At 44.9% G+C, this 24,146-nt stretch overlaps 1 protein-coding gene across 7 annotated transcripts in view; it reads right to left on the bottom strand.

Moving 5' to 3' along the window:
* LOC137369730 (zinc finger protein 521) overlaps nucleotides 1-24,146 on the bottom strand; it is a 524,295-nt gene that overhangs the window by 227,825 nt on the left and 272,324 nt on the right. The gene's annotated exons all lie outside the window — the stretch shown is intronic.

The following is a 24,146-nucleotide window of genomic DNA, read 5'->3' on the forward strand; positions in this document are numbered from 1 at the left end:
AGCTTCTTCAAACTATCCATGTAACTGAAGTTCCTCATTCCTGGAATAATTCTTATGAATCATTTCTGCACTCTCTCTAATGCTGTTACATCTTTTCTAAAGTGTGGGGCCCAGAACTGGACACAATACTCCAGTTGAGGCTGAACCAGTGCTTTATAGAGGTCCATCATAACTTCCTTGCTTTTGTACTTTATGCCCCTATTTATAAATCCCAGGAAACTATATGCCTTATTAACTACTTTCTGAACCTGCCCTGCCACCTTCAATAATAAAAGCAAAATACTGCGGATGCTGGAAATCTGAAACAAAAACAAGAAATGCTGGATTCACTCAGCAGGTCTGGCAGCATCTGTAGAAAGAGAAGCAGAGCTAACGTTTCGGGTCAGTGACCCTTCTTCGGAACTGACAAATATTAGAAAAGTCACAGATTATAAACAAGTGAACCACTTGCCACCTTCAATGACTTGTGCACATATATCTATAAGTCCCTCTGCTCTGCACCACCTTTAGAACTGTATCCTTTTATATTGCCTCTCCTCGACCTTACCACTAAAATGAATCTTCTCTGCATTAAATTTCATCTATCACATATCCACCCATTCCACCAACCTGTCTATGCCTTGAAATCTATCACTATCCTCCTCACAGTTCACAATACTTCCAAGTTTTGTGTCATCTGCAAATTTTGAAATTGTGTCCTGCACACCCAAGTCTAGGTCATTAACTAAGTTGCTCGGTGTCAAATTTTGTTTGATAATGCTCCTGTGCGGCACTTTGGGAAATTTTCACTTTGTTAAAGCTATGTAAATGCACGTTATTGTTGAAACTACACCTAGAGTAACCTACACGAGAGATTCTATTGAATCAATGACGCAGCAAGCTTTGCAAATACAGAAACCTCAACTACTGAATGCATGTGAAGGTGGGTTTTAGCAAAGTGCCAACATGATGAAGAATTAGATTTCTCTATTTACAATGAAAAGCAGGAGAGGACAGAGACGGGTTAATTAGAAAACAAGATACGAGACAGCAACACCTGTGGAAAATGATGTGCAAGGCAGTTGTGCAGCCATAGCTACAATAACCCGTCTAAAAGCAGAGTTTCTCCTTTAAGGCTGCTCGTCACAGGGCTGTTTGTGCCATATTTGGCCAGTGGACCATATCTCCATTAATAAAATCACCACATCAGGTGTCTGAAGTCTCCAGCAATAATCTGACATTTTGCATTAATGGGAATTTATTGGAACTTGATCACCTGCAGAATTCGGGAGGTCTTGTTCCACGTTCTGGACCTTGCTGTCGGAGGAGGATTAAAAAGAAAACAAGCCGGCAGCTGTACCGCTCACTGAATTCATTATTTTTCCCCAAAATAACAAAAATAAATTGCAGGATGCAGGTGTGGAAACCTGTCTGCAGGGCTGACTAACAAAAAGTATTTCTCCAGAGCAGCTGCCTTGTTATTAGCACTGTGTGCAATGAAAAATTAGATTCAGATTCGCCATTCATTACTTAGAATTTACAGCACAGAAATAGGCCATTCGGCCCAACTGGTCTATGCTGGTGTTTATGCTCCACACAAGCCTCTTCCCACCCTAAGACATCTCACCTTATCAACGTCTCCTTCTATTCCTTCCTCCTTCATGTGTTTATCTAGCTTCCCCTTAAGCGGCATGGACAGAGTGGATAGTCAGAAGCTTTTTCCCCAGGGTGGAAGAGTCAGTTACTAGGGGGCATAGGCTTAAGGTGAGAGGGGCAAAGTTCAGAGGGGATGTGCGAGGCATGTGCCAGAGGAGGTGGTGGAAGCAGGTACGGTAGCGACGTTTAAGAGGCATCTTGACAAATACATGAATAGGAAGGGAATAGAGGGATACAGTGCCCGGAAGTGCAGAAGGTTTTAGTTTAGACAGGCATCAAGATCGGCGCAGGCTTGGAGGGCTGAATGGCCTGTTCCTGTGCTGTACTGTTCTTTAAATGCATCTATGCACTTCAATCACTCACTGTGAAGAGGTTTCAACTCAATTTCTCATTGTGTTTAATGGGGACCATCATATATCGATGGCCCCTAGTTTTTGAATCATTATGTTATTGGACCAGATGGGTTGGTGCACTCGTGTGTTGAACCCAAAGACAATATAAGAGCAATAACTCCGTCAGGAAGCTCAGATGTTGCTGAGGATCTTGGGGATCCATTCTATTGTGCTTTAATTCGGGGAATAAATGACAGAAGAGACACGAGGAGAAGAAAAATAAAATCCCGTTCCGTTGGGAATTGGGCTGGTTACTGTAGCCAAGGAGAAAAAGGCTGAGTCACATCCGAGCTGCTGAGCATCTGGCAACGGACCAAGTTCTCCCACTGTGTTGGCGCTGAGGAATTCTGAGATATCTGCTGCCTGTCTACTGGGTAAGGACCACCCAGAGCCATGACACAAAGTCATCTCCAAAGAAGGTGCTGGAAGCCCTGCATTTCTGTAATAAAGCATGACTGAAGGCAATGCCGAACCAGATGTACTGCTGTCTACTGACTTAGCAGAATGGTATCAGTGTGCCTCTGTTGGATCATCAGGAATGTAATGACAAATTATGGGGAGTCCAGAATTGAGAAGTTACACTCATCAGGAAAGACTGAATAGGTTGGGGCCCTTTTCTCTCTTTAAAAAAAAACAGCTGAGGTGTGATGTAATAGAGGCCTTTAAAATTATTAAAGGGTTCAGTGGGGTAGACATAAAGAAGATGCTTCTACTTGTGGAGCAAAGAAAAACTAGGGGCCATCAATATAAGTCCAATTAGGAATTCAGGAGAAACTTCTCTACCCAGAGAGTGCCGGGAATGTGGAACTCACTACCACACGCAGTAGTTGAGGTGAATAGTATCGATACATTTCATCAGATCCCAGAATGGTTACTGCAAAGGAGGAGGATGTTCAGCCTGTCACATCCATGCTGGCTTCAGCCTTATCTTTTGCACTGATGTGCTGGGCTCCCCCATCATTGAGGATGGGGATATTTGTGGAGCCTCCTCCTTCTCTTAGTTGTTTAACTGTCTACCACCATTCACGACTGAATGTGGCAGGATTGCAGAGCTTAGATCTGATCCGTTGGTTATGGGATCACTTAGCTCTGTCTACCGCTTGCTGCTTCCACTGTTTGGCACGCAAGCAGTCCTGTGTTGTAGATTCATCAGGCTGTCATAGAGTCATACAGTCATAGAGTTATACAGCACAGAAACAGGCCCTTCGGCCCATCGTGTCTGTGCCGGCCATCAAGCACCTAACTACTCTAATCCCATGTTCCAGCACTTGGCCCGTAGCCTTGTATGCCACGGCGTTTGTAGCAATTAGGCAGACACCTAATTTTGAGGTATGCCTGATGCTGCTCCTGGCATGCCCTCCTGCACTCTTTATTGAACAAGGGTTGGTCCCTCGGCTTGATGGTAATGATAGAGTGGGGGATATGCTGGGCCATGAGGTTACAGATTGTAGTTGAATACATTTCTGCTGCTGATGGTCCACAACGCCTCATGGATGCCCAGTTTTGAGTTGCTAGTTCTAAATCTATCCCAATTAGCATGGTGGTAGTGCCACACAACACGAAGGTGGGTATCCTCAATGTGAAGATGGGACTTTGTCTCCACAAGGACTGTGCGGGGGGGGGGGGGGGGGGGGGGGTGGGGGTTACTCCTACCAATACTGTCATGGACAGATGCATCTGCGGCAGGCAGATTGGCGAGGATGAGGTCAAATATGATTTTCCCTCTTGTCGGTTCCCTCACCATCTGCCACAAACCCAGCCTAGCAAGTCCTTTAGGACTTGGCCAGCTGTGGTGCTACTGAGCCACTCTTGGTGATGGACATTTTGTACCCTTGCCACCCTCAGTGCTTCTTCCAATTGGTGTTCAACATGGAGGAGTCCTGAGTCATCAGCCAAGGGAGAGCGGTAGGTGGTAATCAGCAGGAGGTATCCTTGCCCATGTTTGACCTGATGCCATGAGACTTATTTGGGTCCAGAGTTGATGTTGAGGAAATCCAGGGCCACTCCCTCCCGACTATATACCACTGTTCTGCCATCTCTGCTGGGTCTGTCCTGCTGGTGGGACAGGACATACCCAGGGATGGTGATGATGGTGTCTGGGACATTGTCTGTAAGGTATGATTCTGAGAGTATGACTATGTCAAGCTGTTGCTTGACTAGGCTGTGTGACAGCTCTCCCAATTTTGGCACAAGCCTCCATCTGTTAGGAAGACTTTGCAGGGTCGCTTCCAGCACCTAGGTCGATGCCAGATGGTCCGTCTTTGTAGCAATTGATACAACTGAATGGCTTGCTAGGCCTTTGCAGAGGGCATTTAAGAGTCACATGTAGACCTGACCAGGTAAGGATGGCAGATTTCTTTCCTAAAGGACATTAGTGAACCAGATGGGTTTTTACAACAATCCCCAATGGTTTCATGGTCACCATTAGGCTAGCTTTTAATTCCAGAATTTTTATGAATTGTATTCAAATTTCATCATGTGCCGTGGTGGGATTTGGAACCATGTCCCCACAGCATTAGCTTAGGCCTCTAGATTACTAGAGGCTCCCGCCCCGAACTAGAAAACTTTATCAACTTTGCTTCCAATTTCCACCCTTCTCTCACCTTTACATGGTCCATCTCTGACACTTCCCTTCCCTTCCTCGACTTCTCTGTCTCCATCTCTGGGGATAGGTTGTCTACCAATATCCATTATAAGCCCACTGACTCCCACAGCTACCTCGACTACACTTCTTCACACCCTACCTCCTGTAAGGACTCCATTCCATTCTCCCAGTTTCTCCGTCTCCGACGCATCTGCTCTGATGATGCTACCTTCCATGATGGTGCTTCTGATATGACCTCCTTTTTCCTCAACCGAGGATTTCCCCCCACTGTGGTTGACAGGGCCCTCAACCGTGTCCGACCCATTCCCCGCACCTCTACCCTCACCCTTCCCCTCCCTCCCAGAACCGTGACAGGGTTCCCCTTGTCCTCACTTTTCATCCCACCAGCCTCCATATCCAAAGGATCATCCTCCGCCATTTTCGCCACCTCCAGCGTGATGCCACTACCAGTCGCATCTTCCCCTCCCTTCCCCTGTCAGCATTCCGAAGGGATCGTTCCCTCCGCGACACCCTGGTCCACTCCTCCATTACCCCCACCACCTCGTCCCCGTCCCAGGGCACCTTCCCTTGCAATCGCAGGAGGTGTAATACCTGCCCATTTACCTCCTCTCTCCTCACTATCCCAGGCCCCAAACACTCCTTTCAGGTGAAGCAGCGATTTACTTGTACTTCTTTCAATGTAGTATACTGTATTCGCTGCTCACAGTGTGGTCTCCTCTACATTGGGGAGACCAAGCGCAGACTGGGTGACCGCTTTGCGGAACATCTCCGCTCAGTCCGCAAGCAGGACCCTGAGCTTCCGGTTGCTTGCCATTTCAACACTCCCCCCTGCTCTCATGCTCACATCTCTGTCCTGGGATTGCTGCAGTGTTCCAGTGAACATCAACGCAAGCTCGAGGAACAGCATCTCATCTACCGATTAGGCACACAACAGCCTGCCGGACTGAACATTGAGTTCAATAATTTCAGAGCATGACAGCCCCCCACTTTACTTTCATTTTTAGTCATTTTTAGTTATTTTTTCTTCCTTTTTTTTGCATTCCTTTTTACATTTTTTACAATCTTTTTTTGCATTTATTTCATTTCATCTTAGTTTGTTCAGTTTGCTTACCCACTGTTTTTTTTCAGGTTGTTTTTCTTCAGGTTTGCACTTGCTGATGTTCTATATTCAGTATATTCACACTTAATCTGTACTAATGCTTTGTCTTTCAAAACACCATTAACATATTGTTTGCCTTTGCTCCGTGACCTTTTGGTCAGCTATGTGGCCTGGTCCAATCTGCACCTTCTCCTTTGTTATCTCTTGCCCAACCCCCACCTCACTTGTTTATAATCTGTGACTTTTCTAATATTTGTCAGTTCCGAAGAAGGGTCACTGACCCGAAACGTTAACTCTGCTTCTCTTTCCACAGATGCTGCCAGACCTGCTGAGTGAATCCAGCATTTCTTGTTTTTGTTTCATATTTCCAGCATCCGCAGTATTTTGCTTTTACTCTAGATTACTAGTCCAGTGGCATTACCACTATGCCACCGCCTCCTTGTTGCTTCCCTTTCATGGCAATCACTTGCCTCCTTACACTGCCAGTGATTCCTCACGTCCCCCCTCAGTCTCACCCCTACCAGATCCTGCTGTTAATCCATTGTAATGGATCCTTCTCTTCCCTTAGCATGTTAGCACAACAGGCAAAGGTACCAGCCTTTATAGTCTACAGACTGACAGACTGGTGATTGGCAATGTTGGGTTTGTCATGCATTCTAGATACAGGGCAAATATTTCTTCGGACTGGGGGGGATTGGGGGTGGGGGTGGTGGGGGGAGTCTGGAACAAAATTAGAGATAGGCCATTCAGAACTGAACCCAGGAAGCTCTGAAATCAGGGAGCTGGGCACATACTTGACAAACCTACAAGGTTACGGACATTAAGCCGGGAATGGGGCTAAGCCTAACCCTCTTTCAAAGCGCCAGCACGGCCCCAACAGGCCGAATGACCCCTTCTGCGCTTAAGTTTCTCTGTGGTTCACTTCTTCACACAATGGGTAGTGAAAATCTAGATCTCACTCCCTCCAAAAGGCTCTGGATGCTGGAAGTCAGTTGAAAATTGGTTTTCATGGTCTCATAGGCGGGGGTACCATGATCTGATTCAATGGTGGAGGGAATGAGTGGCCTCCTCCTGTTCCTGCGCTTGAACCCCACGTCAAGGCTCATACCTGAACAAACAGGCATTTGTTTTAAGGTAGTCGAGGACTACTTACACTAATGTCAGGCACATCTCCATGAGATGTTTGGGAGGGTTCTCTACAACAGAGATGAACTCATGGACTTTTTCTGTTATTTAGAAAAAGAATAAAATTGTTTTGAAACTGTACAAAATTACCTGAAGCATAAAAAGTGCAAAGTTCGAGAGTCTGGACTCACTAGTTTAGCAATGCAGGCAATTTTTTTGGCTTGCAAGGTGAAATTTTGTGACGCCAACACTCCTGGAAGAAACCAAATCAATATCCATTTTAATTACTCATTGATTCCATTGCTCATCTCACTTAGTTTGCTTCCTGCTCAGAGGTGGAAATATGCTGAACAGACACCCTTGTGTAACATTAGGTCTCTCTCTCTGAGTGTAACAGTCCTACACCAAACCGAGCAAATGATTTTATGCAACAAATTGCATTTATATAGCACCTTCAATGTAATAAAATGCCGAGGCGCTACACAGGAGGGATTCTCAAACAAAAGTTTTGACACCGAGCCATATAAGGAGATATTTGGGACAGGTGACCAAAAGCTTGGTCAAAGAGGTAGGTTTTAAGGGGTGTTCTAAAGGAGGAGAGAGAGAGGCGGAGGGGTTTAGGGAGGGAATTTCAGAGCTTAGGGCCCAGGCAGCTGAAGGCACAGCCGTTAATAGTGCAACGATAAAAATCAGGGATGCTCAAGAGACCAGATTTCTTTTTTTATTCGTTCGGGGGATGTGGGTGTCACTGGCTAGGCCAGCATTTATTGCCCATCCCTAATTGCCCTTCAACTGAGTGGCTTGCTAAGCCATTTCAGAGGACATTAGAGGAGCGCAGATATCTCAGAGGGTGGTGGGGCTGGAGGATTTTACAGAACAAGTCCATGTTGGGAGTTGAAAACAAGGATGGGAATTTTAAAATCGAGGTGTTGATGGACAGGTAGCCAATGTAGGTCAGCAAAATGGGTGAACGGGACTTGATGTGAATGAGGACACAGGCAGCAGAGATTTGAATGTGTTGAAGCTAACGGAGGGCAGCCAGCCAGGAGAACACTGGAATACTTTCAGATCGTCTCAGTGCTAGCGTGGTGTTAATCATACCAACTTCAGAATTTGTTTCATAGCGTGGGAGATATGCATGTGAAAAGCTACATTAAGATTTTGTTTGATTTTTGCTTGTAGCTGCCAGGGGAAAATAAATCATCCCCTATAACACCAATGTACACACACAGACACACACACACACACACACACAGACAGATCCCAAAAAACATGCCAAGGCAGGAGCATCATCAATCAAAATATCTCCTGATGTGGCTCAGTGTCAAATTTTGTTTGATAACGTCCCATGACGCGCCTTGGGACATTTTATTACGTCAAAGGCACTATATAAATTCACAGTGCTGGTGACATCCAATATGAAAATCTGGTCTCAAAAGGAAAGTGTCTTCATGAAAAGAGTGTACAATGCATGAGCAAATCAATTCAAGTTTTGTGAGATCATTATGATGAAAATGATGACACTTTCCCCCTCTTGAAAGAACAGAAAGATTTGCTAAATATTATTTCAGGAAGGCAGACATTTCAAAACTGTTGCAGTTTACTACAACAAAAGAGGCAGCAGGGATTTAAGACAGCTGACAAGCCAAGTCAGCAAAGTGGGTGTGAGTCTGCGCGACTAACACTGCAGCAACTCACAATTCATCTTGAATCACCATTGCATCTCACGCTGCTATCGCCAATTCCTTCGATTAACTGTTACGAGGTTGCTAAGTGGTCTCGCAAACAATGAAAGAATGACAATTAGAAAGAATATCGGTGAGTTTCTACGCTCTGTGAGGCTATCTATGGCAGCAGCAACAATACAAACTACAATTGCGACTGCTCAAATGCACTGTCTTTCGTTCCCCATTGCACAAAACCCATGGGGTACTTTTGTGTCTAAACCAAGATCACCTAAGCAGCTCCTGGTCTCTGAATCCTCCACATTATTGAGCCCAAAAAGCAACAACAACTTCCATTTATAAAGCACCCTTAATGTAGTAAAATGCCCCAAGGCAGTTCACCTAAACCATGTGGTAGTGAGTTCCACATTCTCACCACTCTCTGGGTAAAGAAGTTTCTCCTGAATTCCCCATTGGATTTTTAAGTGTCTAAGTTATATTGATGGCCCACAGTTTTGGTCTCCCTACAAGTGGGAAACATCATCTTTACATCTACCCTATCAAATCCTTTCTTAATTTTAAAGATCTCTATTAGGTTGCCTCTCAATCTTTAGAACAAAGAGTCCCAGCCTGTTCAGCCAATAGGTATGACCCCCTCAATTATGGTATCATACTTGTATATCTTCTCCAAGGCCTCTCTAATAAGGAGAGCGGAGCTCTGAACAGAATTCCCGTCAGTAGTGCCATGAATGAAGCACAAATGAAATCTATTAACTCTGAGCTGAAAAGGAAGCACGTGCTTTGTTTAGCTGGCTTAACTATGGAACCAGATCATTGCTAAATGTTACTAATCATACAAGCAACCACTTTTGTCCCATTAACATTATCTGTTTCTCGTCATTCTGCGGAACAGATTTGAGTTGTAGCCTGACAGTCTGCGTTCTGCCATGAAAATATGTAAATACCCATCCAAAGGCTGAACCTACAATGTGCAAAGACAACACTGGTGAAAGTAAAATCAATAGCACTGCAGTTACAGCTGAAGCAATATATTATACAATCGATGAGAGGAACAAAAAGACTGGCCTGATTTACAAAAGGCTGTCTCTTTGACAAATTCAAGGGATTTCAATTGAAAACTTACTAAATCTGAAAATGAAAATGTGTTAACCATTTCCAAACAGAAACGCTATTTCTGCAGCAATATCCCATTCGTTTTCTGGCTGCAGGAACTCCTCAGGGCAGTGTCGTTCAGTCACCCCATCCCTCATTAATGACCTTCCCTCTATCACAAAGGTTAAGAGTGGGGATGTTCGCTGATGACTGCATGGTATTCAGTTCCATTTGCTATTCTTGCATGCAGCAATACGTGGACACCATTCAGGCTTGGGTTGATAAGTGGCAAGTAACACAGAAATGCCAGGCAATGGCTATCTCCAACAAGAGAGAGTCTAACCACTTCCCTTGACATTCAATGGAATCACCATCGCCAAATATGATGAGGAGCTTTCTGATACAAAATCAAGGATTTTTCTAATAGAAGCATAGGAAGGGAGCAGTGCAGTAACAGGAGAAGACCCTACACCCCTTTGAGTCTGTTCTACCATTCAAATAGATAACTTACCCACCATGGTTCCGTAATACACTCACCCAACAAAAATCTATCAATCTCAGTTTTTACATTTTCAGTTGACCCTCGAAGCCTCAACAGCTTTTTTTGTGTGGGTGGGTGCGGGGGTAGAGTTCCAGATTTGCACTACTCTTTGTGTGAAAAAGTGCCTCTTGACATCACCCCTGAACAGCCGAGCTCCCCACCAGAGGAAATGGTTTATGTATCTACCTTATCAACTCCTTCCAATCATCTTAAACACATCAATTAGGTTCACCCCCTAATCTTCTATACTGGAGGAAATGTGTGGAGAAAGCTTTGTGCTCCAAGGGTTCAAGACAATTCAGTGGTGGAAATCCATTACAATATCCAAGTCCCCAATCTCCCAAACTGCTGCAGGGAGGCATCTCTGATGGGAGTAAGGTAGGATGGGACACTGAAGAAAGATTCCTCTCTGGAACAGAGAGCGTTAAGGGGTGATTTGATTGAGGTATTCAGGATTTTGGAAGGAATTGACAGGGTACATAGACAGAACCTTTTCCCACTGGTGGGGGAGTCTAGGACAAGGGCACATAACCTTAAAATCAGAGCAAGACCATCCAGGAGAGAATTTAGGAAAAGACTTCTTCACGAAAATGGCGGTAGAAGTGTAAAACTCTCTCCGACAAAAAGCGCAATTAAAAATGTTAAGTCTGAGATTAATAGATTTTTGCTTTAAATGAGGCGATAAAAGGACCTGGAGCCAAGGCAGACGGGTGGATTTAAGGTACAGATCAGCCACTGAGTGGTGAAACAGGATTTGAAGAGGGGCTGAATAGCCTTCTCCTGCTCCTGGGACTTGTGCAGTCATCTATTCTGAGTGGCTAAAAACCAGTCTCCCATTGTTCCTTTCAACCTGAGTTACAGTCACTTTACGGCCTGATGGTAGAAATTTTGTCTTTTGAAAACAATACAGAGGATCACAACTATAAAATTGAAATTACAGAATTTACAGATTGCAGATTTAAAGTAATGGGTAAAAGAACCAGAGGGGAGATGAGGAGTTTTTTTTTAACACAGCAAGTCATCATCTGGAATGTACTGCCTGAAAGAGCGGTGGAGGCAGACTGAACAGTAATTTTCAAAAGGAAATTGGATAAATATTTGAGAAGTAAAATTTACTGGGCTATGGGTATAGAACAAGAGTAATGCAGCATTATAATGCAGCTCTGCCTGATCTGGAATAATGCTAGGCTTCACCTTCCAACAACACAAACACTGCGACGATCACAGATAAAAAAATAACATTTTTTTTTAATCAACTCAGCCCTCTTTTGTACATGAGTTTGTAAAATGCAGAACTTGCTACGACATGGAGTAGTTGAGGCGAATAACACAGCTAGATAACCACATAAGGGAGAAAGGAGTAGAAGGATATGCTGATATGGCGAGGTGGTGGCATAGTGGTAATGTCACTGGACTAATAACCCAGAGACCCAGGCCACTGCTCGAAGAACATGGGTTTGAATCGCACCATGGCAGGTGGTGACATTTGGATTCAATTAAGCTGGGAATTAAAAAGCTAGTCTAATGGTGCAATGAAACTATCATTGATTGTTGTAAAAACCCATCTGGTTCACTAATGTCCTTTAGGGAAGAAAATCTGCCGTCCTTACCTGGTCTGGCCGACATGTGACTCCAGACCCACAGCAATGTGGTTAACTCTTACATGCCCTCTGAAATGGCCTAGCAAGCCACTCAGTTGGCAGGGGATGGGCAACAAATGCTGGCCTAGCCAGCGATGCCCACATCCCACAAACGAATAAAAAAAAAAATAGGGTGAGATAAAGTAGGGTGGGAGGAAGCTTGTGTGGAGGACAAACACCAGCACAGACCAGTTGGGCTGAAATGCCTGTTTCTCGGCTGTGAATTTTATGCATCAAATAATGAAAAGGTGCCTTGCTGTTAATACATTTTAATTTACGTACCAAAACAATAAAAGCCAAAATTACTTCCTCATTCTGCGAACAGGCCACCACATGGGCTCTCTTTTAAAAATTCAGTCACACTGTCACCGGCAATGTTAACATTTGTTGCCCATCTTTAAAATCGGAGGGACTCGGGCCAAGTCGGGCTCGGGTCCGCTGTGGTTCGGTTGGGTTCTTTTTCCCCGACCTGAGCAGGCCTTTAGCTTGCAAGGCCATTTCAGAGGGTGTTTAGAGTCAACCACATTGCTGTGGGTCTGGAGTCACATGTAGGCCAGACCAGGTAAGGACAGCAGATTTCCTTCCCTAAAGGACATTCAATGGGCTTTTGCAATAATTTGACAGTTGCATGGCCACCATTACTGAGACTAGCTTTTTACTGCAGATTTATTTAATCAATTGAATCTAAATCCTCTACGGTGAGATCTGAACGGATGTCTGCAGATCATTAGTCTGGGTCTCTGGATTACTAGTCCAGGAACATAACCACTATACGACCATTTCCTTTACGTGACTCCACATTTAAAGAATGGGAGAGGAAGGGGGGGGGAAGGAAGTGTCTCGTCATGAGGTGTGGCACAGACTTGATGGAGTAGCTGGCTTTCTCCTGACCGTGAACTTCGTAAGTTTGTCTTAACATCGTGGTAAACCTTTTGCTTTTAGTCTTGTGTTGGACTTGAGATGCATTTGCGTGAACGTTATGAGGGTCATGTTGGAGATTCTGCGTGTGGTCCTGGTGGGGCAGGATCTTTCTGAACTACCCACAACAATTGTGGTTTAGACATTTATCATCGGTTGTGATAAATGGATTGGATTCCGAACATGCAGCAACATTCTGTACACACCGCATTGCTTTCCTAACATCTTGACTTAATCTTACCATTACAACACGAGATTCATTTTGTGGAAAAGCTCTGGGGGAGGGGGAGATCTGAAGCACTATGACTGACAAGTTATTTTGTAAGTTTGCAAAAAAAAAACTACTGAAAGTTGCGATTTTTCGATAGACAGTTGCTATAGAAATGACTTACAACTGAAAACAATCGTTTTAATGAAATAGATGCAGCAGAACGTTGACAGATTGAGGATGGTGATTCTGTCCAGATGCAAATAAGAGGGTATAATCTGCCTAGATTTCAGCACCGTCCTGCAGATTCATCAGTTAGAGAAACCTTAGTGTTCATTGGATCTCCAGTGGACACTTGGTGTTTGATGCATCAGTGAAAGAACGAGCGTTAGTTTTTGTGCCTTTACAACAATAATAACTTGCATTTATATAGCTAAGTGTCTACAGACACCACTATGTCAGCCAATGATTTGGAGGAGGGGTGGGACTAAAGGCAGGATTCACAGCAAACGATGTATTATATGGCATACTACAGCAAGACGACACAAATTACATATCAGAAATAGAAGGTAACCCAAGTGCCAATAAGAGTGAGGAACTTAAGATGATTTATATCATCAGAGAAAAAGTATTAGAGAAACTGGAGAGACTAAAAACCAATAAATCCCCAGCACCTGATGGCCCAAGTCCAAGGGTTCTAAAAGAGGTAGCTGCAGAGATAGTGGGTGCGCTGGTTATGATTTCCTAAAATTCTCTAGATTCTAGAAAGGTTGCAGCAGATTGGAAGTTAGCAAATGTAACACAGCTATTCAAGAAATGAGAGAGAAAACAGGGAACTGCAGACCAGTTAGCCTGACACAGTCATTGGGAAAATGCTGGAATCTATTATTAAGGTAGTGTTAACAATGCACCTAGAAAATCGCAATATGATCAGACAGTATCAACAAGGTTTTACAAAACAGAAATTGTGTATTAGAGTTTTTTGAAGATGTAACTAACCGGGTAAAGGGGAACAAGTAGATATAGTACATTTGGGTTTCCAAAAGGCATTTGATAAGGTGTCAAACAAAAGGTTAATATGCAAGATAGGGGCTCATAGATTTGGGGGTAATATATTAGCATGGATAGAGGATTAGTTAATGGACAGGAAGCCGAGAGTAGGGATAAGCAGGGAATTTTCAAGTTGGCAGGCAGTGAATAGCGGAGTGTCCTAAGGATCAATGCTGGGGCCTCAGCTATTTACAATCTATATTAATGACTTAGACAGAGAGTAATATATCTAAGTTTGCTGATGATACAAAGCTAGGTGGGAATTTAAGCTGTGAGGAGGACACAAAGAGGCTGCAAAGAGATATAGACAGCTTACATTAGTGAGCAATAAGTTGGCAGATGGAGTATAATGTGAGCAAATATGAGGTTCTTCACTTCAGTAGTAAGAATAGAAAAGCAGAATATTTTATAAATGGTGAGAAACTTCTAAATGAAGATGTTCAGAGGGATTTGGGTCTCCCTGTACAAGAAACACTGAAAGTTAGCTTGCAGGTACAGCAAGCAATTAGGAAGGCAAATGGTACGTTGGTCATTATTGCAAGGGATTGGAGTACAAGAATAAGGTCTTACTACAATTGTACAAGACTTTGGTGACACCGCACCTGGAATACTGTGTGCAGTTTTGGTCTCCATATCCAAGGAATGATATACTCGTGTTCGAGGCGATACAGTGAAGATTCACTAGATTGATTCCTGGGATGAGAAGGTTGTCCTATGAGTAAATTGGGCCTACAGTCCCGGGAGTTCGTAAGAATGAGAGGTGATCTCATTGAAACGTAGAAGATTCTGAAGGGGCTGGACAGGGTAGACACTGAGATTGTTTTCTCGGACGGGGGAAATCTGGAACATGGCAGTGAGGTGCATGGGGGAGGGGTGGTGGGGATGCTGAGGGGCCGGATTTTCAAAATGTGATTGTGAATCCCTCATCCGGATAATTTTCAGATCCAACCCCATGCCTCAGCTGCGTCACTCACACAATACTATTCTGAAATGTAAATGCCCTAATTGGGCAGAAGACAAGCTCAGTGCCATATTAGTGGCATCAAGCGTCTACAGGAGGCAGGAGCTGTCTTCAGAATGCGAGCAGCAAAGGCAGGCGGCGGCCATGATGGGGTGTGCCGCAGTCTCGCCCAAGAGAGCAGCCGGCACCTTGGAGGATCAGTGGAGTAAAGCAATAAGACGGTATTCAAACATCCAAAACTGAGCCAATGCACATGATTCGCCGCAAGATTCCCAAGGACCTCATAATTTCCAATCTCAAAAACAAGTTTCCCTTTGCCCTGCTGCGAACCCAACAGCCGCACACTAACGCACACCAGACTGTTCTCCTTCGCCAGAATCCCATTCCATTCCCGACCACCCCAGCCCCTGAACAAGCTCCTCTAGGAGCCTAATGGGCCGTTAGTTGGAGGTGAACAGGTTCCCTGTAATCCTCCCTCCACCCCTCCCTTTAAAAATTGGAGTTTGTCCAGCCAGCATTTGAAAATCTGGCCAGGGGGCACAACCACAGGATAAGGGGCTGATCATTTCGGACTGAGACGAGGAGAAATTTCTTCACTCAGAGGCTTGTGAATCTTTGCAATTCTCCACCCCAGAGGGTTGTGGAAGCGCAGTCACTGAATATGTTCCAGGCTGAGATAGACAGATGTTGGTTGTCTCAGGGAATCAAGGGATATGGGGAGTGGGCGGGAAAGTGGAATTCAGGCAGAAGATCAATCATGATCATATTGAATTGTGGAGCAGGCTGGAGGAGCCACCGATGGTGGATCAATGAAGATCAGGGAAATGTGCGAGAAGCCAGAATTGGAGGAGCGCAGAGATCCCGGAGGGTTGTAGGGCTGGAGGAGATTACAGAGATAGGGAACATAAGAAAAGGACCATGAGTAGACAATTTGAAGGTTGCAGGGACAAGGGCTGGGATTTTACCAGGCCCCTGACGTCAGTCGGGCTCCACGGCAGGGGGTGGCCGGAAGATCGTTCCAGCATCGGCCCGTCACGGAGCTAAAAGCCGGGAGGGCCCGGCCCGATCCTCCCGGTGGGGGCGAGGCTCCGCGGCGGCACGCCCGCCCGCCAAAGGGCGACAGGACCTGCATTTAAATATTTAAATAAATAAAATGAGTTAAATAAACTTAACTCGAATCTTCCGGGCCTGCCACGATCTCTGGAGCAGCGACAGACACTCCCGCGCCTTCACTTCCCCGTCTGGGGAAAGCTGACATGACAAGGGTGGGGAGGGGGAGTTAAAATTTTCAGTGCTGGGGGGGGGGGGGGGGGGGAGAAACGGGGTCAAATAAACAATGGGTGTGGGGGATGTTGGGAAAGTGCAAATTCTTAATGTAACTGTTATTGGGTGGTGGCAAAGGGACATTACAATGTTATTTGGAAGATTCTGGGGGGGGGGGGTTACTATTTTATAAATTTAAATTGACCAGCAGGGCTGGCTGACACTATTGCAGGCCTGGGACAACACTCCCCTCCGCGAGATTGCGGGGGAGGGGGGGCTCGCCCCGGCTATTTAAATGAGCCGCCGTGTGGAAGACAGTAGCAGTGGCGGGCACTTAAAATCCAGCCCAAGGAGGGTGCGAGGCCATGAAAGGAACTGGACACAAGGATGAGAATTTTAAAGATCAAAATGTTGCAGGACTGGGAGCCAATGTAGGTCAGTGAGCACAATGATTCTGAGGTGAAGGGGTGAATTTTATTTTAAACACACTGGCAAATGCTTCACACACAACTTGGAACAGCACAGTAAAAATAAAATAAAAACTTGGGACTGTGAACACAGCGAAGACAGTATATTCCTCTTAAATATAAAATGGACCACGTGTGCATCTCTGTATCTAAAATGACAGGATATCTTAAGAGAAAAATATAAAGTGCCGCAGCATGGAAAACTCATTTGCTTTGACGACAAGATAGCTTAGCAGTAGCTGAAGCCTCGGGATCTGGAGCACGCCCGTTAGAGACGGAGGGAATTGACGAACGGATTCGCACTTCCGATTCCCTAGGAACTACATTTAACGAAAAGTTACCCTCTTGTAGGCTAAACGGAGACATTAACAGGCAGAAGTCAGGGATAAAATTCATCAGAACAAATCAGATTGTGTGAATAAATGAAACATTTTCCAAAAGGTCTCAATAGCCCAAATATCCCTACCCTGTTGAATAATCAGACAACTTGTTTGCTGCTGGATTACTGTATCCAGTTCCGGGCACCACACTTCAAGAAGGATACCAAGACCTGGGACAGGGTGTGGATGGAGATTTACTGGAATGGTCCCAGGGATGAGGGATTTCAGTTAGATGGAGAGACTGGAGAAGCTGGGATTGTTCTCCTTAGAGCAGAGAGGGTTAAGGCGAGATTTAACAGAGGTGTTCAGAATCATGAAGGGCTTTGATGGAATAAGGAGAAACTGTTTCCAGTGGCAGATGGGTCAGTAACCATCGGACACAGATTTAAAAGGATCAGAACAAGAGCGGCGATGAGGAGAATTATTTTATTTTACGCAGTGAGCTGTTGTGATCTGGAACGCGCTGCCTGAAAGGGCGGTGGAAGCAGATTCAATAGTAACTTTCAAAAGGGAATTGGATAAATAGTTGAGGGGAAAAACATCTGGAGGGCTTTGGGGAAAGAGCAGGGAAGTGGGACTAATTGGATAACGCTTTCAAAGAGCCAGTACAGACACAATGGGCCAAATGGCCTCTTCCTGTGCTGTATCGTCCTATGATAATACAACTGCCACTTAAAGTGTCAAAAGTCCGAGGGAGGAATTTTCACAGCGTTCCACTCACAGAGCCCCCTGGCCACACAAGTTAATACTCTTAGCTATTTGCTACCTCCAGAAAAAACATTTTATCATCAAGTACTGCAACTTACCGCTAATTTTCCACAGTTTAAAAAAAATTCTCCCTGTAGACCCATACAAATTTCACTATTTTCTTTTTTACACCAGCTGTCAAACATTATGTTCTTTTTCCAGTAGCTGCTTTTTATAAATCTACAAATTTCTTTTGCTAAATCCCAATAGGTTATCCACAGAGCAAACATCAATATTGTGAAATTATAATCCCATGGGCCAACCTTTAATTAACATTCCTAATAGCAACATGCTGACTATGATTAAAGTATCACTGCTATTCTAGAATTCTTCAGGGTTTGTGTTTTGCCACATTCATGTCACTTGGCATCAGGAAATGGTTTAGATTCGATAGCTTTGCATCAAACTGTATTTCCAGATGCAAATCTGTGATTTTGTGAAATAACTGTTGAAGGAAACAAAAGAGGAAAAGGAGTCTGTCGAATTAACCTCCACTTGAAAAACGTTTATAGTTTCCATCAGCTGCTGGAGCATTGGGGACAAGCGTAGAACCGTTCCTCAAGGCCACATTAACCCAAACTCAAGCAAGGGGTCGGCCAATTAGCACGGATGTCGGAGAAATTTCTTCACTCAGAGTTGCGAATCTTTGGAATTCTGTATCTTAGAGAGCTGTGGATGTTCCAGCATTGAGCATGTTTTTGGATCTCTGGACTCTGGGAGAATCAAGGTATAAGAGGATCAGGCAGGAAAGTGGAGTTGAGTTCAGAGATCAAGCATGATCTTAGTGAATGGCGGAGCAGCTTAATCCAGTTCCTATTTCTGATGCTCTTAGTTAGAGCTGAACTGAGACTTCATTTAACTTTGTTAGGCCCAGACACTTGGGACGATGTCAAGGTCTTGGAGAGAAATTTACTAGAATGGTCCCAGAAATGAAGGACTTCAGATATGTGGTGAGACTAGAGAAACTGGGATTGTTTGCCTTGGAGCAGAGATGTTATGAGGAGATTTAATAGAGGTATTTAAAAACATGAAGGATATTGATAAAAATAAATGTGCAGAAAGTGTTTCCACTTGCAGGAGGGTCAGTAACTAGAGCATACAGATTTATGGTAATTGCAACAGAACCAGAGTGGAAATGAAGAGTTTTGTTTTATGCAGCGAGTTATAAACTCGAAAACGCTGCTTAAAAGGGTGGAGGAAGCAGTTTCAATAGTAACTTCCAATGGGAAAATATGTTCAGAACAATGGGGAAAGAGCAGGGACTAATTGGATAGCTCTTTCAAAGGGCCAACACTGGCTCGATGGAGCAAGACTCAAGTCAAGAGTGTGAATATAGAATCATAAAAAGTTTAAGGCACAGAAAGAGGCCACTTGGCCCATCCTGTCTGTGCCGGCCGAAAAACGATCCACCCATTCTAATCCCACCTGCCAGCATTTGGTCCGTAGCCCTGTAGATTACAGCACCTGAGGTGCATATCCAGACTCCTTTTGAATGAGTTGAGGGTTTCTGCCTCAACTACCCTTTCAGGCAGTATAGAATACTAATGGAATACTCTCCACTTGCCTGGGTGGGTGCAGCTCCAACAACACTCAGGAAGCTTGACACCATCCAGGAACATGCAGCCCGCTTGATTGGCACCCCATCCACAAACATTCACTCCCTCCACCACAGTGGCAGCAGTGTGTACCATCTACAAGATGCAGCAACGCACCAAGGCTCCTTCGACAGTACCTTCCAAACTCACGACCTCTACCACCTAGAAGGACAAGGGCAGCAGACACATGGGAACACCACCACCTGCAAGTTCCCCTCCAAATCACACACCATCCTGATGTGGAACTATATCGCTGTTCGTTCACTGTCGCTGGGTCAAAATCCTGGAACTCCCTTCCTAACAGCACTGTGGGTGTACCTACATCCCAAGGACTGCAGTGGTTCAAGAAGGCAGCTCACCACCACCTTCGCAATTAGGGATGGGCAATAAATGCTGGCCAGGCCAGCGATGCCCACATCCCATGAAAAACAATTTTTGTAAAATGGCCTCCTTCGGTGGTGTATGCTTCTATGACTTTAGCACTGAGCAGGGTGTGCAAGAGTTTGTGGTGGTTCTGAACAGATAGGGCTATGCATGCTGACTCTGAACCATAACCTTGTTACTCCAATGTTTCAATCTTTCAAGAACAGTTTCAAAATTGAAGCTTTTGATAAATTTGAAATCCAATCACGACAACACTCGGATAAAGATGCCAGCTATCATACTTCTCTTTGCTGTGATGGGTGCAGTCTACAGGGCACACCCACCTTTTTTTTAATACTTAATTTTGAAGTCTTTCTTAGAGAATGCGTGAAATAGAAAATGTCATTGAAAGTGCAATAGTGCTTTTCTAAGGTTGGACCATAGCACGTTGTTGAGCTAGATTAGAAAGTGCTTCTCTCGGCATCGTTTTGCTCTTAGCTTCCTCCCCTTCAAGAAAACATCCAGCCTAATTCGAGCTTCATCAAACACATTTCTCTCAGAGCCCTTACAGCTAACAGAGCAAGTCGTCATATCACTGACCTTTACTGGATTCAGGTTTCGTTGCTCAAGAACCATTGCTAGCGTCAACCGAGTCTCATTCACCCATCACCCCTTCCTTTCTAGCAACACCTCCATTTTAATATTCTCATCCTTGTTTTCAAATCCCTCCATGGCCTCGCTCCTCCCTATCTGTGCAATCTCCTCCAGCCCCACAACCTTCCAAGATCTCTGTGCTCCTCTAATTCTGGCCTCTTGAGCATTCCCAATTTTAATCGTTCCACGATCAGCGGCCTCGCCTTCAACTGCTTGGGCACTAAGCTCTGAAATTCCCTCCCTAAACCTCTCCACCTCTCTCTCCTCAATTAAGACCCTCCGTAAATCCAATCTCTTTGGCCAAGCTTTTGGCCATGCATCTTAATATCTCCTTTATGTGGCTCAGTGTCATCTGATAACACTCCTGTGAAGTGTCTTCGGCTGTTTGACTACATTAAAAACGCTATATAAAAGCAAGATGGTGTTTTGTGACTGTTAGATATTCACAGCTGTAATTAATACACAACCCAAAAGAAACAATCTTCTCCAAACCTGCAACAAACACAGCATTTCAGGTATCTGTCTCTATACCTGGGCTCCAACACCCAACCTACATTTAAAGCATATAAAGCACAGAAGGAAACTTTTCGGTCCTTCGTGTCCGTGTTGACTGTCTGCAAGAGCAACTCACATAATCCCACTCCCCTGCCTTTTCCCCGTAGCCCTGCAAATTTGTTCTCTTCAGATAATTATCGATTTCTCTTTTGAAAGCCGCGATTGAATCTGCTTCCACCATACTCCCAGGTAGCGCAGATCCTAATCGCTCACTGCATGATAATGTCTTTCCTCATCTCACCTCTTGTTCTTTTGCCAATCACCTTAAATCAATGTCCTCTGGTTCTCGACCCTTCTGCCAATGAGAACAGTTTCTCTCTATCTACTCTGTCCAGAACCTTCATGATTTTGAACACTTCTATCAAATCTCCTCTCAACCTTTTCTTCTCTAAGGAGAACAAACCCAGCTTCTCCAATCTACGAACATACGAATCAGAAGTAGGCCATTCGGCCCCTCGAGCCTGCTCCACCATTCAATAAGATCATGGCTGATCTGTTTGTCTCTCGAATCCCACATTCCCATCTCCCCCCGATAAGTCTCGATTCCCTTACCTAACAAGAATCTATCCGCCTTAAAAATATTCAATGACCCCGCCTCCACCACCTTCTGAGGCAGAGAGTTCCAATGTCGCACAACCCTCAGAGAGAAGATTTCTCAGCATCTCTGTCCTAAAAGGGCGACCCCTAATTTTAAAACTGTGCCCCCTAGTTCTGGACTCACCCGCAAGAGGAAACGTCCTCTCCACATCCACCTTGTCAAGACCGCTCAGGATTTTATAAACTTCAATCAAGTCTCCCCTCACTCTTCTAAACTCCAGTGAAAATAAGCCCAGTCTGTCCAAACTTTCCTCACAAGACAACCCACTCATTCCAGGTATCAATCTAGTAAACCTCCTCTGAACCGCCTCCAACGCATTCACATCCTTCCTTAAACAAGGAGACCAAAACTGCAGAGTATTTGAGATGTGCTCTCACCAATGCCCTGTATAACTGAAGCACAACATACTTACTTTTATTTTCAATTCTTCTCGTAATAAAGGATAGCATTCCATTAGCTTTCTTTATTACTTGCTGTACCTGCATACTAACTTTTTGTGACTCATACACTAGAACACCTAGATCCCTCTGCACTTTGGAATTCTGCAGTCGTTCTCCATTTAAGTAATACTCTGCTTTTTTATTCTTCCCGCCAAAGTGAACAACTTCACATTTTCCCACATTATACTCCATCTGCCAGATTTTTTCCCACTCACTCAACCTATCTATATCGGTCTGCAACCTCATGTCCTCTTCACTACATACTTTCCTACCTATCTTTGTGTCATCTGCAAATTTAGCTACCATGCCATCGCTCCCCCTCATCTAAGTCATTGATATAAATTGTAAAAGGTTGAGGCCCCAGAACCGGGACTCCCTCCGGGACTCCACATCCTGCCAATCAGAAAAGGACCCATTTATGAATACTCCCTGTTTTCTGCCAGCCAGCCAATCTTCTATCCATGCTCTTATGTTGCCCCCTACGCCATGCGCTCCTGATTTGCGCAAAAAGCTTTTATCTGTCCACGTAGCTGAAGTCTCTCATCCCTGGAACATTTCTTGTAAATTTTTTCTGCACCCTCTGCAATGGGGACACTTTTAAAAACTGTGATGTACAAAGTTTAGCATCCCAGAATATCAATATGAAAGAAATTAGCCAAGGAACTGGTTACTGAAATCGTTAATGGTGGAGCTGAACTGAACGACTCCCATCCTTAGCAGCCAGACTGGAATATTAAATGGAAATGTTTTAATGCCCAGCCTTAAAGTCGCACTAGCAGACACTAGGGGCTGGATTTTGTGTTCTCACCAGCAGGAGCGTCGGCAAGCGAGAAAAACAGCATCTGGCAGGCACGGGCCGCGCACCGCCAAGCCATTGCAGACTTGAAGGCGGCCACGGCAACACCGTGAACAGCGTCAGCTGTCTCCGTTCAGATGCTGGCGCCATTTTGAAAGGGCTGCCAGCCGCTGCTCAGAGAATGCAGACTTGAACTCTGCACCCCTCCCCCTACACCGAAAATAAATGTTTGCCCATTCCCCCCTCCATATACACCGACATTGCAGAGTTGACCCCTTCTCCTCCCTACTGCACAAAGAGCAGAGGTCACCCTTCCCCGCCGCTGCCACACTAAAAATGCAGTAACCCCCGGCCCCCACGCTAAAAATCCTGGGCTCCCCCCTTCCCCACCTAGGTGGCGCCAGCTTCCCCTGGACGGAAAAGGGAAGGCGCGCGAGTGCTGCCTGTCTCATGGAAGATCCGGATCCGACGGTAAGATCGCGGGGAATGGTATTTAAATGTATTCATAAAGTTTATTTAAATATTTAAAAGTTGGGTCCCGTTGCCGAGCGGTGGGGAGGGCGCCACGGACCCTCACCGCTGCCAGGAAGATCGGACCCGGGAATCCCGGCGTCGGGCTCTGTGGCGGGCCACCGCCGCTCGGATCTTCCAGCCCCCACCCCCGCCACAGAACCCGACGTCGGGGGCTAAACAAAATTCAGCCCCAGATGGGAGCTTTTACTAGCCCATACTAGGGAGCCAGCTATGAACAATCCAGCTAGACTAAGATGGAGCGTTAAGAATCAGTCAGAAAGGTATGGGTGGGAGGGGGAGGTCAATCATTCTAAGGAGGGGAGATTTGTCAGCAACTTTGCAACATTGCTTATAAAAGCCATTAGCCTATGATCTAGAAACCCAATCACTGGGTCAAAATCCTGGAACTCCCTTCCTAACAGCACCATGGGCGTACTCGCACCAGATGGACTGCAGCGGTTCGACAAGGCAACTCACCAGCACTTTCTCGAGGGTAATTAGGGATGGGCAATAAATGCTGACATAGTCAGCAACACCCACATCCAAAGAACAAATAATAAAAGCTTCACAAACAGACCAATTCTAGCTCGTTTCATACACCCATATGGTGTACACACAACCAAATTATTTGAATCAAATATCTGTTCTAACATTTAAAAAGATTAACACTTTATTTTCAACAAACTATTCACTAGAATGATACCGGGACTAAAAGGGTTAAATTACGAGGACAGGTTGCATACTCGTGTTCCGTTGAGTATAGAAGATTAAGGGGTGATTTCACTGAAATGTTTAAGACGATTAAAGCAGTTGATAGGGTAGAT

The sequence above is a fragment of the Heterodontus francisci genome, chromosome 5, assembly GCF_036365525.1.
Source record: "Heterodontus francisci isolate sHetFra1 chromosome 5, sHetFra1.hap1, whole genome shotgun sequence".
Lineage (NCBI taxonomy): Eukaryota > Metazoa > Chordata > Chondrichthyes > Heterodontiformes > Heterodontidae > Heterodontus > Heterodontus francisci.